Source organism: Peromyscus californicus, unplaced genomic scaffold, assembly GCF_007827085.1.
Source record: "Peromyscus californicus insignis strain IS unplaced genomic scaffold, ASM782708v3 Scaffold_1__1_contigs__length_55948999, whole genome shotgun sequence".
Lineage (NCBI taxonomy): Eukaryota > Metazoa > Chordata > Mammalia > Rodentia > Cricetidae > Peromyscus > Peromyscus californicus.
Window position 1 is genome coordinate 33,393,712 of NW_026294492.1, and position 14,715 is coordinate 33,408,426.

General features: G+C 48.0%; 1 protein-coding gene across 7 annotated transcripts in view; it reads left to right on the forward strand.

The window, feature by feature from the left end:
* The window catches only part of Mta3 (metastasis associated 1 family member 3), a 126,826-nt gene that overhangs the window by 18,508 nt on the left and 93,603 nt on the right, over positions 1-14,715 (forward strand). The window lies entirely within an intron of this gene.

Consider the following 14,715-nt stretch of genomic DNA (forward strand, 5'->3'; position numbering starts at 1 on the left):
ACGCAACCCGGGGAACTGACCTCCTGGGTTCTCGGTCCCTCTGGACTCTCTTTGGATCTGTGCTGACAGGAAGCTGACAATGCCCGTGCCTCTTTTGGTCTGTAGGCACACAGCACAGCATAGCTCTCCCAATGTGGATCGCCGGAGACGACAGTTTAGAGCCCCTAGAACAGGTCCCCACACATTCTGTGTGGGGGTCGGAGGACAACATGTAAGAGTTCATCCTCTTCTTCACCCTGTGGGTAATGGGGATCCAGGCCCTGGGGCCTGGCTTTAGGGGCATTACCCATTGAGCCATCTCACTGACCTTGAACTTCTGATCCTCCTGTCCCCAGCTCTAGACTGCTGGCTTACAGACGTTGTGCACGCTAGGCAGGCAGTCTGCAGTTGAGCTACATCTCCACCCTCTAGGGCAGCTTGAGATAGGGTCTCACTATGTAGGTTGCCTGGCCTACTTCTGCCTCCCAAGTGCTGTGATTAAACGTGTATACCACGATGCCTGGCCATCGGGCAGTTCTCTCTCTTATTTGAGACAGAGTCTCTCTATGTAGACTGGCTGTCCTGGAACTCTATGTAGACCAGGCTGGCCTCAAACTTGCAGGCCTCTGCTTTGGCTGAGTAGTAGGATTAAAGGTTCATAGGGCAACTCTGTTTGCTTTTTGTTTTTCGAGATAGGTTTCTCTATGTAATCCTGACTGTCCTGGATATAGTTCTGTAGACCAGGCTGGCCCCTAGTTCACAGAGATCCGCCTGGCTCTGCCTCCCAAGTGCTGGGATTAAAGGTGTGCGCCACTACTGCCTGGCTCATTGGGCACCTCTTCATAGTTTATTTTTCTTTTAACTTTTTGGTGGCTGAGCAGTTCATTGTGTGGAATATAATGGCTTGTCCATTCATCTGTGGATGGACATTGCTTTTCTCTTGGGTTGAAGTAAAATAGCTTATTACATGATACGGTATTTTTACCTTGAAATCCTTTGTGTGTATTTGAGGAGGGAATGTGCGTGCATGCATGCGACCTGAGGGCAACTTTGTGGAGTTCTTCTCTCCATCCACACCTTTATTTACATGTCTTCCGGGGATGGAACTCCGAGTACCAGGCTGGTACAGCAAGCACCTTTACCCACTAAACCAACTCAGTGGCTGTTGTTTGTTTTTGAGCTTGGGTTTCACTCTGTAGCCCATGCTAGCCTCAGACTCTCTATTCTCCTACCTCAGGCTTCTGAGTGCTGGAATTTCAGATGTGTGCCACCCAGGTACTTTTTCACTTTTGAAAGACACTGCCAACCGTTTGTGGGAGTGATTTATCGCCGTACACTGACTCCCACTGGCAGTGGGGGCAAGCAGTTCTAGCTCCTTCACAACTTGGCCAACATTTAGTACAGCCACGCTACAGTTTGAGGTATTTAAAAAGTATGCTTTGAGAGGCAGGGATTCTGGTCTGGAGAGATGCCTCAGCAGTTAAGAGTACTTGCTATTCTAGCAGAGGACCCAGGTTTGGTTCCCAGCACCCACACAGTGGCTCACAATCACTTGTAACTCCAGTTCTAGGGGATGAGATGCTCTCTTTCGGTCTCTGAGCATACCAGGCGTGCATGTGGTATGCACATATACATACAGGCAAACACTCATACACATTGTGAGAAAGAGATACATACTCTGTATGTTGCCTAAGCTGGCCTTGAACCCCTGGGTTGAAGCAATCTTCCCTTGTAGCTGAGTAGAGCTGTGTCCCGTGGTCATGGGCAGTGCTGGATTCCTGTAAGTCATTTGAACCTCGGTTCTGGGATGTGGTTATTTTGGTTGTTTGGTTGCCGCTTTGGAAGCAGGTACAGAGCTGTGTTCGCCCAGGGCTTCCTTCCCTTCCTGTGTTTTCTGCCCAGCGCGCTGTGCATCGTGTCTGTTTCCAGTGTTGAGCTGGGGAACAGATGGTGGTCACAGCCCTGTGTGAGTTCAGACATAGTTCCTCCTCTTCTCTCCAGCGGTTGCTGACCTGGCTTCTGGTATTTCCTGACGCGTGTGCTCCTGGAGGACCTTCTGTAGGCCTCCAGGGTCCCTCCTTTCTGGAGCGGTTTCTGAGTTGTTTCCCTCTTTGGGGGCATTCTGTCTGTACCAGGTCCTGTCTCTCTTCCCTCTTTGTTGTCTTTAATTTTTTATTTTATATTCATGGGTGTTTTGCCTGCACGTGTGTTGTTACAACATGTGCATGCAATGGAGACCAGAAGGGGGTGTAGGATCCTCTGGGTCTGGAGTTGCAGATGGTTGTGAACTGAGTGTGAGTACTGGGACTGGAACCAGGTCCTCCGGAAGAGCAGCCAGAGCTCTTAGCCTCCAGTCATCTCTCCGACACCCCTCCCCCTTTCTGTAAGACACTGAACATGGCGAGCATCAGGTTTACCTGGTTCGTTTCCTGTGTCCCAGGGATCGCCCTCCATTCTTTGCCGTCCCATGTCCAGTGGCCCAGTGTTGAGAGAAGTGATGCGTTATGTCTGTTGTGTTCATTCATTCATTATTTTGTTTCTAATAGTCAGATGGTCTCTGTTACTTCCATTTGTCTGGAAGCAGAAGCAGTTGCATTTCAAAAATTTAAATTGATGTATGAAATGCAGTGGATGGGTAAAGTGTGTTGTAACTCAGTGGATTTTCACAGGTGTACGTGTTATATTACAACCATTCATAGCAAGCTAGAGACTTCCTTTCTCCCTCCCTCCCTCCCTCCCTCCCTCCCTCCCTCCCTCCCTCTCTCTCTCTCTCTCTCTCTTTCTTTCTTCCTTTATTTCACAGGACCTCTGTATGTAGTCTTGGCTGTCTTGGAACTCACTTTGTAAACTAGACTGGCCTTAAATTCATGGAGATCCTCCTGCCTCTGCTTCCCAGAATGCTGGGGATATAGATGTGCAACACCATGCTCTGCAGGCTTTTGAACTTTTGTCCTTAGGGTAGCACCAAGTAGACCAGATCGGGCTACTGCAGCTGGGTTGTGTGAAGGCTAAGTAAGGTGCTGGCTGCCCTCAACTTGCATGGGATGGAGGTTGTGTAAATGAGGTGACTGAGACGGGCCAGTAAACACAGGACTTTGTCAGCCCAGATAGGACCCAGGAAGGTCTATTTCCTCTCAGGAAGGACAGGGGTCTGCTTCCTTGCCCTTTCCTTCCAGGTGCCAGTACACACAGGGACAGAGGGAAACCTCTGCTGCTCTTCAAGCTATTCTGGCATTTCCCATCTTGCTTCCGGGGCTCCCCTCTGTGTGTTCTAGCCCCTGCTGCTCCAGAAAATGTGTTCCAAGCTCTTGCCTAGAACCCAGAGTGATAGCCACAGGCAGGTAAACTTTCCTGTATGATGTTTTTGAGGGAAGGTAGAAGGGAGGCCATGGTTTCCATGGAAACACGCGGCATGGTTGATGCTCAGATTTATAACCACTCAAGTTTAGTTTTTGTCTGAATGGTGACTGGCAACTCTGGAGAGCTTTTTATCAAAACAGGAAGTTTTTTTTTTTTTAATTTAAATTGTGATGTTTATGGAGAATTTCACACACAGTTATACTATTTACATCATTTTCACTCCTCCCTCTCTTTCCCAACTCCCTCTCAAATTCATGACCTTATACACACACACACACACACACACACACACACACACACACACACACACACCCTACTGGGTCCAATTTGTGTTGCCCGTATGTACACGTGTTTAGGGCTGACTTCTTAGGATTGGGAAAAACTATCAGAGGGTTTTCCTTGGAAAGAACTGTTTTTCCCTCAGCAGCCATTGATTTCCTGTAGCTCTTCATCTAGGGACGGGGCTTTCTTAAAACACACGCTCTAATCCCAGCATTTGAGAGGCAGAGGCAGGAGGAGCTCTGTGAGTTTGAGGCCAGCCTGGTCTACAGAGTGACAGGACAGCCAGGGCTCTTACACAGAGAGACCCTGTCTCAACAAACAAACAAACAAAACAACAGCAACAAAAATTTCCCCATCCACATTGTGCTCTAGACTGGTGTGGGTTCGTGCAGGCCGCCATATTGTTGAGAGGTCACGGGTGCAGCATCCCTGTCCCTAGAAGACGCTGTCTGCAGCAGCCGTCCGGGTCTTCCAGCACTTAGTTCCTTCTCCTTCGACTGCAGTGTCCCCCGAGCTGTAGATGCAGGGACTGGGTTGTCACTCATTGTGTTGTGGATCTCTGTCATAGCCTCTGCCTGCTGTGAAATGAAACGCCGCTGAGGGATGAGAGATGCACGTATGGGCGGGTATCCGCAGAAGTGTTTAGGATACAGTTGGGAGCGGTATTGTTCCAGGAAAATGGCCATAGTGAGTTCTCCTCTAGGGTCCGTGCCCTCTCCAGACATGGGTTCTTGGCTAGGTTTACTATACCAGGCATGAGTTTTCTCATTCTGAGAGGCCTTAAGTCCAGCTAGACAGCTGTTGGCTACTCTTGGGGATATCTGATGAGGCCAGTTGTTGTTGCTTGAAAGCTTTCCAGCTGAGGATGGCCATTAGCTGCTTTTCTCCCTTGGCACTTTGGATAGCATCTTCCAATACCATGGGAGCTAGCCCTCAGGGAGGAGGCTTCAAGGTCCTAGCAGCTAGATTCCTCCAGGTCCTGTGAGCAGAGTGTGTGGTGTCTTCAGCTACAGGGTCTTACCTTCAAGATCTGGGAGGCAACCAAGGGCGGCAGCGATAGCCTGTATTGTTTTTTTTTTTTGGGGGGGGGGTCTCTTGGACTCCCCTGATTAACAAAGTGGGGTATTCCTTTTCTGTCACTGGGATTTTTGTTTGTCTATGGCTCCTGGGGGAGTATTATCACTCTGTGATAATAAAACTATATATGTGTGTCTGCGCGCGCATGTGCGCGCGCGCACACACACACACACACACACACGGTGTAGATATTACTAAGTAAGCTTATGAAAGAATAGGGTTTTTTAAAGCTTCTTAGTGTCTTTTATTCCACCTCCTCTCTCCTTCTGTATTACCCTCGGTTAAGGACCCCCCTTCCCATTCTAAGCTCTTTTTTTAAACATTTATTTATTTGTGTGTGTGTGTGTGTGTGTGTGTGTGTGTGTGTGTGCGTGCGCGCGCGCGTGCGCGCGCCATGGTTCGTGTGTGGCGGTCAGGACAACTTTGTGGAGTCGAGTACCGGAAATTGAAGTTCTGACAACCCCGGAATTCACTATGGCTCGTCTTGAGCTCACAGAAATCTTTCCTGCCCCTGCCTCTAGAGGGGTGGGATTACAGGCACGTGGAACCACGCTGTGGTGGTGGTTTGGACAGGTATGGCCCCCATAGACCCGTGTGTTTGAGTGCTTGGCCCACAGGGAGTGGCACGATGAGGAGGTGTGGCCTTGTTGGAGGAAGTGTGTGTGTGTGTGGGGGGGGGGGGGGCAGGCTTGGAGGTCTCATATATGCTCAAGCTAGGCCCAGTGTGTAGACAGTTCTCTTCCTGCTGCCTGTGGATCCAGATGGAGAACTCTCAGCTTCCTCTCCAGCACCATGTCTCCCTGCATGGTGCCATGCTTCCCGCCGTGACGATAATGGACTAAACCTCTGGACTGTAAGCCAGCCTCAGTTAAATGTTTTCCTTTATAGGAATTGCCGTGGTGTCTCTTCACAGCAACAGAACACTGACTAAGACACACGCCTAGACTTTTTTCTCGGTTTTGTTCTGGGAAGAAAGGTTCAGCTGTGCTCAGGAGGGAAGACAGTGTTGGTAGTGCATTCAGGACTAGGATGCTCTGGGAGGACGGTGCTGGTAGTGAGCTGGGATGAGGAGGAGGAGGAGGAGGAGGAGATGGTGCTGGTTAGCTTTCGTCATCTTGACACAACCGAGAGTCGTCTGAGACGAGGGAGCCGTGATTGAGAAAAGGCTTTGATAAATAGGCCTGTGTGGCATTTTCTTTTCTTTCTTTCTTTCTTTTTTTTTTTCTCAACATTTATTTATTATGTGTACAGTGTTCTGCCTGCAGGCCAGAAGAGGGCGCCAGATCTCATTACAGATGGTTGGGAGCCACCATGTGGTTGCTGGGAATTGAGCTCAGAACCTCTGGAAGAACAGCCAATGCCCTTAACCACTGAGCCATCTCTCCAGCCCCTGTGTGGCATTTTCTTGATTAATGATTGATGGAGGAGGGTCCAGCCCTCTGTGGGCACTGCCACCCCTGGGCTGGAGGTCCTGGGTAGTGTAAGAAAACAGAGCTGGGTGGTGGTGGCACACACCTTTAATCCCAGCACTCGGGAGGCAGAGGCAGGTGGATCTCTGTGAGTTCGAGGCCAGCCTGGTCTACAGAATGAGATCCAGGAAAGGCACCAAAGCTACACAGAGAAACCCTGTCTCGGGGAAAAAAAAAAAAAGGAAAGAAAGAAAGCAGTCTGGGCAAGCCATGGAGAGCAAGCCAGTAAGCAGCACCCCTCCATGGCCTCTGCTTCAGTTCTTGCCTGGAGGTTCCTCCCCTGTTTGAGTTCCTGTCCTGACTTCCCTTAGTGAGGTGGTCTGACCTGAGCCTTGCAAACTGAAGTACACTCTTTCTTCTCATGGCTGCTTTTTGGTCATGGTGTTCTATTACAGCAGTTGAAACCCCAACGAAGACGCTTCGGGTTCTTTTATTTTGTTTTTTAAGTTTCACAGTTTATAGCAAATGGAAAGTTGCACGGTGGCATGCTAAGGCTACAGAATTCCAGATGGACTTTGATTTATTATAAGATTGGGTAGCCTCTGCCAGATGCAGTGTTCTTTGAATAAATGTAAAGCAGAAATAGCTTAAATTTTTGATGGGATCCTAACTGGCTGTAGAACAACTGATGAGTCATTGTAGCTCACTGTGAGAAAGGAACATTTTGGAGACAGACTTCTTAAAGCTGGAAAATCAAACATAGCCGTGCTCCAGCCGAGGGTTTTCTTCTCATGGTTGACTTCCTGTGCATCGGTCGGTCATTTCCCACTCCTCGGTGACGTCTGTGAGGTCAGAGAAACGTTCAAAGTGACTCTCAGCTTGCCAGTTCTCCCATGCAGGTGCCATGGAGTTCTGCGCAGACTGGATGCCATGCGAGGGCTTCATTCTCCCTGATAATGGAATGTGTGCTTGTGGTTTGTTTAAAAGTTTGCTGGCAGAACATGGTGACGCAAGCCTTTGATTCCAGCACTCAGGAGGCAGAGGCAGACAGATCTCTGAGTTCGAGGACAGCCAAGACTACACAGAGAAGCCCTGTCTTCAAAAACAAAAATTCTGAGGCTGGAGAGATGGCTCAGAGGTTAAGAACACATACTGCTCTTGTAGAGGACCACGTCAGGCAGCTCGTAAGCATCTGTAATCTAGCTCCAGGGGACCCAATGCCTCTGATTTTCAGGGATACCTGCACTCGTGTGTACATACCCACCCTACGCATACACATACCTTTTTTTTTTTTTTTTAAGTTAAAAAAAAATTCTGCTTTTAGAGGCTGAGAGATAGCTCATATTGCTCTTGCAGGGGACCTTGAGTTCCCAGCATCCACGTGGGGCAGCTCACAGCTGTCGTAACTCCAGCTCCAGAGGATCCAGCGCCCTCTCCTGGCCTCTGTAGGCACTTGTACTCTTGGGCAACTGCATTTCAATGCACATCCTCCCATACACATAATGAAAAATAAGTCTTTAAAAAGTGTCTGCTTTTTACAGTAAACCTTGATAGCTATAATCTCCATTAACAAAAGCTTGCAGTCTTCAATAGGACTTAAAAGTGTAAGCAAGTCATTGGACTACAGAGCTGGAGAGCATCTGGGAAGGTGTTCTGTCAGAAAAATGCATTAAAATTAGGCTTAGAAAATATTTAAGGGTCTGGGGAGGTGGCTCAGTCTTGCTTATCCAGCATGCATAAAGCCCTGGGTGTAACCAGTTACTCATGCCTGCAATACCAGCAATCAGGAGGTAGGGGCAGGAGGATCAGAAGGATTTTAGTCCATCCTCAACAGTGTAGAGAGATCAGTGCTAGCCTGGGGTACATGAGACCTCGTCTAAAAAAAAAAAAAAAAAAAAAAAGAATTAGAAGAAGAAGAAAACTCCCAACCATTTAATAAGGATGCTTTAAAAAAATTTTTTTGTATACATGATATATACAGGAGTAATATATGCACGTGTGTGTGTGTGTGTGTGTGTGTGTGTGTGTGTGTGTGTGTGTTTGTATAAGTGAACAGCATGCAAGTGTGTGGAGGCCAGATGTTATGCTGGTGTCTTCCTAAATCATTGTCTTAGTCAGTGTTCTGTTACTGTGAAGAGACACCATGGCCACAACAACTCTTACAAACATTTTAATTGGGGCTGGCTGACAGTTTCAGAGGTTTAGTCCCTTGTCGTCATGGCAGGAAGCATGGCGGCATGCAGGCAGACATGGTGCTGGAGAAGGAGCTGAGAGTTCTCCATCTGGGTCCGTAGGCAGCAGGAAGAGAGATAAAGCTACTAGTCCTGGCGTGGGCTTCTAAAACCTCAAGTCCCACCCCCAGCGACACACTTCCTCCAACAAGGCCACACCCACTCCCACAAATAGTGCCGCTCCCTAAGCATTCAAATATATGCGCCTGTGGGGGGGGGGCATTCTCTTTCAAACCACCACAATCATGCTCTACCTACTTTTGGTCTCCCTGAAGCTGGTGCTCCTGGACCAGGGTAGACTGCTGTCTGGCAGGCTTTAGGCATCTGCCTGTCTGTGGCTCCAGTTTTTTTTTTTCTCTCTCTCTCTCTGCCTTTCTTTCCTATCCATTTAGCACACAATTTTACTATGAGGTCCAATTTATCTACTTGTTTTTCTTGTTTATGCTTTTGCATATAGCAGCTAAGATACCACTTCCTGGTCTAAAAAGGTCACAGAGATATACCTGTTTTGAGTCTTAGCTCGTACGTTTAGCCTTTTGGTGTGTTTTGAGTTCATTTTGGTGTCTGGTTTGAGGTGTGGGACATAGTTCATTCTCACCTATGGGTAGCTAGTTGTCTCAGCACCGTTTGCTAAAGGAAGTCTGGTCTGTTTTCCCTCTGAGGACTGGCCCAGGTTGCCTTGCTGAAAATCAGTCCCTTCTATGTTCAGACACTGTTAGCTGTCCTCGGTTCTCCCATGTGTCCTCACTTAGGCTGGTTCCACAGTCCCCAACACTGTAGGGTTGAGATGTACCTTAGGTTTGTTCTTACTCGAGATTATTTTGGCTACTATAGGTCCTTACATACCTGTATGAACGATCAGATCTGTGCTAATTTTAATGAGAAAGGCAGAATTGGAATTGCGTTTGGAATGGCTCTTGCGTGTAGATCAACCTGGGAATTCACCGCCGTTTCAAACAATATTAGCTCTTCCACCAGTGAGCACGGGTCGTTTTTCAGTTGGTTTGGTCTTCGGCACTGTCTGTTTTTAGGGTACAGGTCTTGGCATTTGTTAAACGTATTATCATTGCTGCTTCCTTGTGTTTTTGAGACAGTGTCTTACTGTGTTTCCCAGGTTAGCCCCAAACTCAGTATGTAGACCAGGCTGGCCTTGAACTTGCATGACCCTCCTTCTGTCTGTTGTGTGGGCTGGGATTGCAGGGTTTGCTTCCATGCTCCTGTGGTGATTTTCCTCTTTGGTTGCATTGTACTTTATAGCTTTTAGTACTTTTCAACCTGTACCATGAGCTGTATAAGACAATAGGATTTAAGAGGGGGCAAGATTGCTCAGTGGGAAATACACTGTCCACACAAGCAGGCTGATAACCTGAGCTTGATCCCCAGATCCCACAGTGGAAAGAGTAAACCAGCCCCCCCAAGGTTGTCTTTTGACCTCCACATGCACACGGTGGCATGCACTCCTGTACTCTTACACACACACACACACACACACACACACACACACACACTCACACACTCACACACTCACACTCACACACACGCCACATGCACGCACGCACGCACGCACGCACACACCACTTTATTTTTTATTTATTTATTTTTTTTCCTTTTTCCGGAGCTGAGGACCGAACCCAGGGCATTGCACTTGCTAGGCAAGCGCTCTACCACTGAGCTTAATCCCCAACCCCAACACTTTATTTTTAATTTTTGTAATTAAAAAATTATTTTATGTGTGTGAGTATTTTCCTCAGGTATGCCTGGGCATGCTTGGTGCCCGGGGTCGCCAGAAGAGGGCATTGCCTTAGATCTCCTGGAGCTGACATCACAGATGATTGTGAGATGGTTGTGAAACACCATGTGGGTGCTGAGAATCAAAGCTGGGTCTTCTGGAAGAGCAGGCAGTGCTTGTCACCACTGAACCATCTCTCTAGGCCCTCACATACACAAAGGAAGGAAGGAAGGAGAGAGAGAGAGAGAGAGACAGACAGACAGACAGACACTGAATAGAGGAGATTTCTGTCCTGCCTGGCTCCTCAGCTGTCAGACCCAAATGAACACACAGGTTTATATTAATTACAAACTGTATGGCCTGTGGCTCAGGCTCATTGCTAACTAGCTCTTACAACTTAACTCAACCCATTCCTATTAATCTATGTTTTGCTACGTGGCTTCCTGGCATTACCTGTTCTCTCACATCTTGCTTCTCCTGGTGGTGGCTCACAGCGTTTCCTCCGACCCCACTTTTCTCCTTCCTGCCTGGCTCTCCTCTGCCTTGCCATAGGCCAAAGCAGCTTCTTTATTAACCAATGGTAGCAACACATATTCACAGCGTACAGGAAAACATCCCACAGCGAGAGAGAGGGAAGGGGGGGGAGAGAGAGAAAGAAAACAGGCCGGGAGTCATGGCTCACACCTTTAACCCCATTTGGGAGGCAGAGGCAGGAGGATCTCTGTGAGTTCAGTACCAGCCTGGTCTACGGAGTGAGATCCAGGAAAGGCTCCAAAGCTACACAGAGAAACCCTGTCTGGAAAATCAAACCAAACCAAACAAAATTTTAGCAGGTGTATAGCTCAGTGATAGAGTGCTTGCTCAGGAGCTCAGGTCCTGTGTTTTGTCCTCAGCACCACAAAAATAGAAAGTCAGCATTTGGTAGACTAAGGTAGGAGTACCTTGAGTTTAAGGTCAGCCTGGACTGTATAGTGAATTCCAGGCCAACTTCTGCTAGAAACAAACATACGTACATATATACATACATGCATACATGCATGCATGCATACATACATACATACACACACTTGGAAGGCAGAGGCAGGCAGATCTTTGTGAGTTCCAGGCCAGCCAAGACTACATGGTGAGACCCTGTCTAAAAACAGGAACAGAACCAAAAACACAAACCAAAACACCAACAACAAAAGGCGAGGCGTGCTCTCGTTGGTGTGACGTGTGTTGGTGCTTTTCCCTCCGTAGGCACCGTTAGAATTCAGTCAGCCATGTTTTCTAGAGCAACACTTGTCAGATTCTAGTTAGGTAAATAAAGATCGGGGTTCCGTGTGCTATTTGCTGGGCTAATATTGCCAATGCCGCAATCACTTGAGTTTATTAGACCTGCTGCTCTGTGTGGTCCTCAGAGAGGACATTCAGGGGCCTGGAATTGCCGTGTTCTTTGTTTGGGCATGGTGAGACTTTAACTTGATAGTGTGTGTGTGTCTGTGTGTGTCTATGAGTGTGTGTGTGTGTCTGTGTGTGTCTATATCTGTGTGTGTGTCTATGAGTGTGTGTGTGTCTGTATCTGTGTGTGTGTCTATGAGTGTGTGTGTCTATATCTGTGTGTGTGTGTCTATGAGTGTGTGTGTGTGTCTATATCTGTGTGTGTCTATATCTGTGTGTGTGTGTCTATATCTGTGTGTGTCTATGTGTGTGTCTGAGTCTGTGTGTCTATGTGTGTGTGTGTCTGTGTGTGTCTATATCTGTGTGTGTGTGTCTATGAGTGTGTGTGTGTCTATATCAGTGTGTGTGTCTATGTGTGTGTCTGAGTGTGTGTGTCTATGTGTGTGTGTGTCTGTGTGTGTCTATATCTGTGTGTGTGTGTCTATGAGTGTGTGTGTGTCTATATCAGTGTGTGTGTCTATGTGTGTGTCTGAGTGTGAGTGTGTCTGTGTGTTCCCCTGTCCACCTCTGCATACAGATGGACGTCAGAGGACAACTCCGAGAGTCACTTCTCGCCTCCCATCACGTGGGGCCCCGGGGTTGGAACTCAGGTCATCATCAGGCTTCTTGCAGGTGCCCTTACCTGCTGAGACAACTTCCCGGCTCCCAGCTGAGGCGCTTTTAAAGCCCATCGGTTTTTCAGGCTTTTTTTCAGTTCAGAACTTTAGGATCTGGATCAGAGACGCCAGGCCCTCTTGCAATTAAAAACAGAATTGTGTGGAACTGTGTTTGATAAAATGCCTTCGGTGGTCCTGGACCCCCGAGATAAGACCCGTGACAGCTGGATCTGCTGCTGTCTGTGTGGCACCTCGTTCACTCTGCAGGAAGAGCAGCTGCGCTCTTCCTGTCCTGCAGCCTCACGCCGAGTCGCTGCACCATAGCTGTGCAGTCTGCTCCAGGAAAGTTGTGTAGCTCAAGTTAATCAGAATTAGGCCTGTAAATGATATTGGTGTCCCTTTCTCTTTAAAGATATTACATGTGATGTCAGAAAGATCATGTGGCCGGGTGTGGTAGTACACACCACAATCTCAGTCATCAGGAGAGGAAGGCCAGAAGTGAGTGCCATTAGGTTTTGGCCAACGTGACGCAAGCGAGAGGCGTTTGGGAAGAGGGGCTCTCGTTGAGAAAGTACGTTCACAAGACTGGCTTGTGGACAAGTCTGTCAGGCATTTTCTTAATTAATGATTGATGGGAGAGGGTACAACCCGTGTGGGTGGGGCTACCCCTGGGCAGATAGATGGTCCTGGGTTCTATAAGAAAGCAGGCTGAGCAAACCATCCGGAGCAAGCCAGTAAGCAGCTCCCGTTGATTTCTTCTGCTTCAGTTTCTGTCTCTAGCATCCTGTCCTGACTTGCCTCGTGATGCCTCGTCACCTGAGGTGTGGGTGAAATGGGCCCTTTCTTCCTCTAAGTTACAGTCACAGCAGTAGGAAAGTAACTAAGGCAGTGAGTTCGAGGCCAGCTTCTGCTACCTGGCTAGAGCGCCTCAAAAATCACAACGGAACACCACGGAGAACCTTGCTGCTTCGTTTTTCCCGTGGCCTCCGGCCCTGCTTCTCAGTGGCCAAGGCTGGGAGTCGTTTCTCAGTCACTGTCCTGCTCACTGAGGAACACCTGCCCCACTCCTAATAAATGCTGGTTGAGTGGATGAAAAGCCCTCTTTGCTCTCAGCCTGGAGAATTGATTACAACTCTTTTCCTCTTGGGTGGCACACTGCACCACTGTCTTAACACAAGGCTCCCCAGGAACAAGGCGCTTCAATGCTATTCCAGTTTCTGAGGTTGCCGCTTTTAAACACAAAGTGTGTGGAAGGCGCTGGAGGCTAGTTACCTTCAGGAAGGGAGGGTTTTCCAGCAGCCCCCGCTCCTGTGCCTGCTGCAGAGAGAAAAGATAGAGAAGATGGCCATTTTCCTCTTTTTCTTTCTGGGACATTCCCCCCCCCCCCCCCCCCTTTCTGCCATGTTGGTCTTCGTAGGTTTTTGTTTTTGCTTCGGAAACAGGATCTAGACTCTATAAAGCCCAGGTTGACATATCCTGCCTCAGTGTCTGGTATCACAAGTATGTTTCCCCCTCCAAAAATGACTTGGCTTACAGTATTCATACAAGACAAAGAGGGTGCTAAGTATTATGAGTCTGATCCCTGTATACACAGAGGAGGGTCTGAGACCCTCCAGTACTGGACAGTTAGTTTATTTGTTTGTTTGTTTTGAGACAATTCTTTTAGATTCCTTGCTATCCGCGGACTAGGATGACCTTTCTGATGACCTTTCTGATCCTTTTGCCTTTCTCTCCTGAGTGCTGGGGTTCCAGCATCCACCTCCACTGGGGCTTCTGCCGTCCTGGTACTCAGGCTCAGGGTTTCCTGTGTGCTCAGCACTCCCAGCTCCCTGCCTGGGCTGTAAAAAAAAGTCTCAGTGTTTCGTTTGCTTGCTTGTTTTCAATTACTCATTTCCTGCCTCAGGTTCTAATTTCTAAGCATAGTTCCTCAATTCTAATCTTTCAGTTGGTTTATTATTTGTGTTATTCAATTGGAAGTTCTGCTGCCTGGTTCGTTCTCTCTCTCTCTCTCTCTCTCTCTCTCTCTCTCTCTCTCTCTCTCTCTCTCTCTCTCTCTCTCTCTCTCTCTCTCGTCTCGGTTTCTTTCTTGTTTGTTTTTTGAGATAGGGTCTCACTATGTAGTCATTGCTGACCTGGAACTCACTCTGTAGCCCAGGCTGGCCTCGAACTCACAGAGATCCACCTGCCTTTGCTCCCTAAGGGCTGGGATTAAAGGTATGCACCACCACACCCACCTCCATTTATATTTTATTTTAATTAAGGAATTTTGAGATCAGCCCCTGGCTAACTTAGAACTCTCCATCTTTCTGCCTCAGCCTCCCGAGTGCTGAGATTTCAGGCGTATTTGACTGCCGTTCACACCTTAGCTGCCATTTTTACAGTCATTCACTTTTAATGTTACTTAATATTTTAGAGAAATTTATTTGTGTGTATCTGTGTGAGTGTATGCACATGTGTGTTTTTAGGCGTGTCTGCCTAAAGGCCAGAAGAGGGTGTTGGGTGTCCTCTTCCATTATTCTCTGTGTATTCCTTTGAGGCAGGGTCTATCCTGAACCTAGGGTTGGGTTTTCTCTCCTAGGCTGGAAGGCAGCAAGCTGCAGAAGTCCCCCACC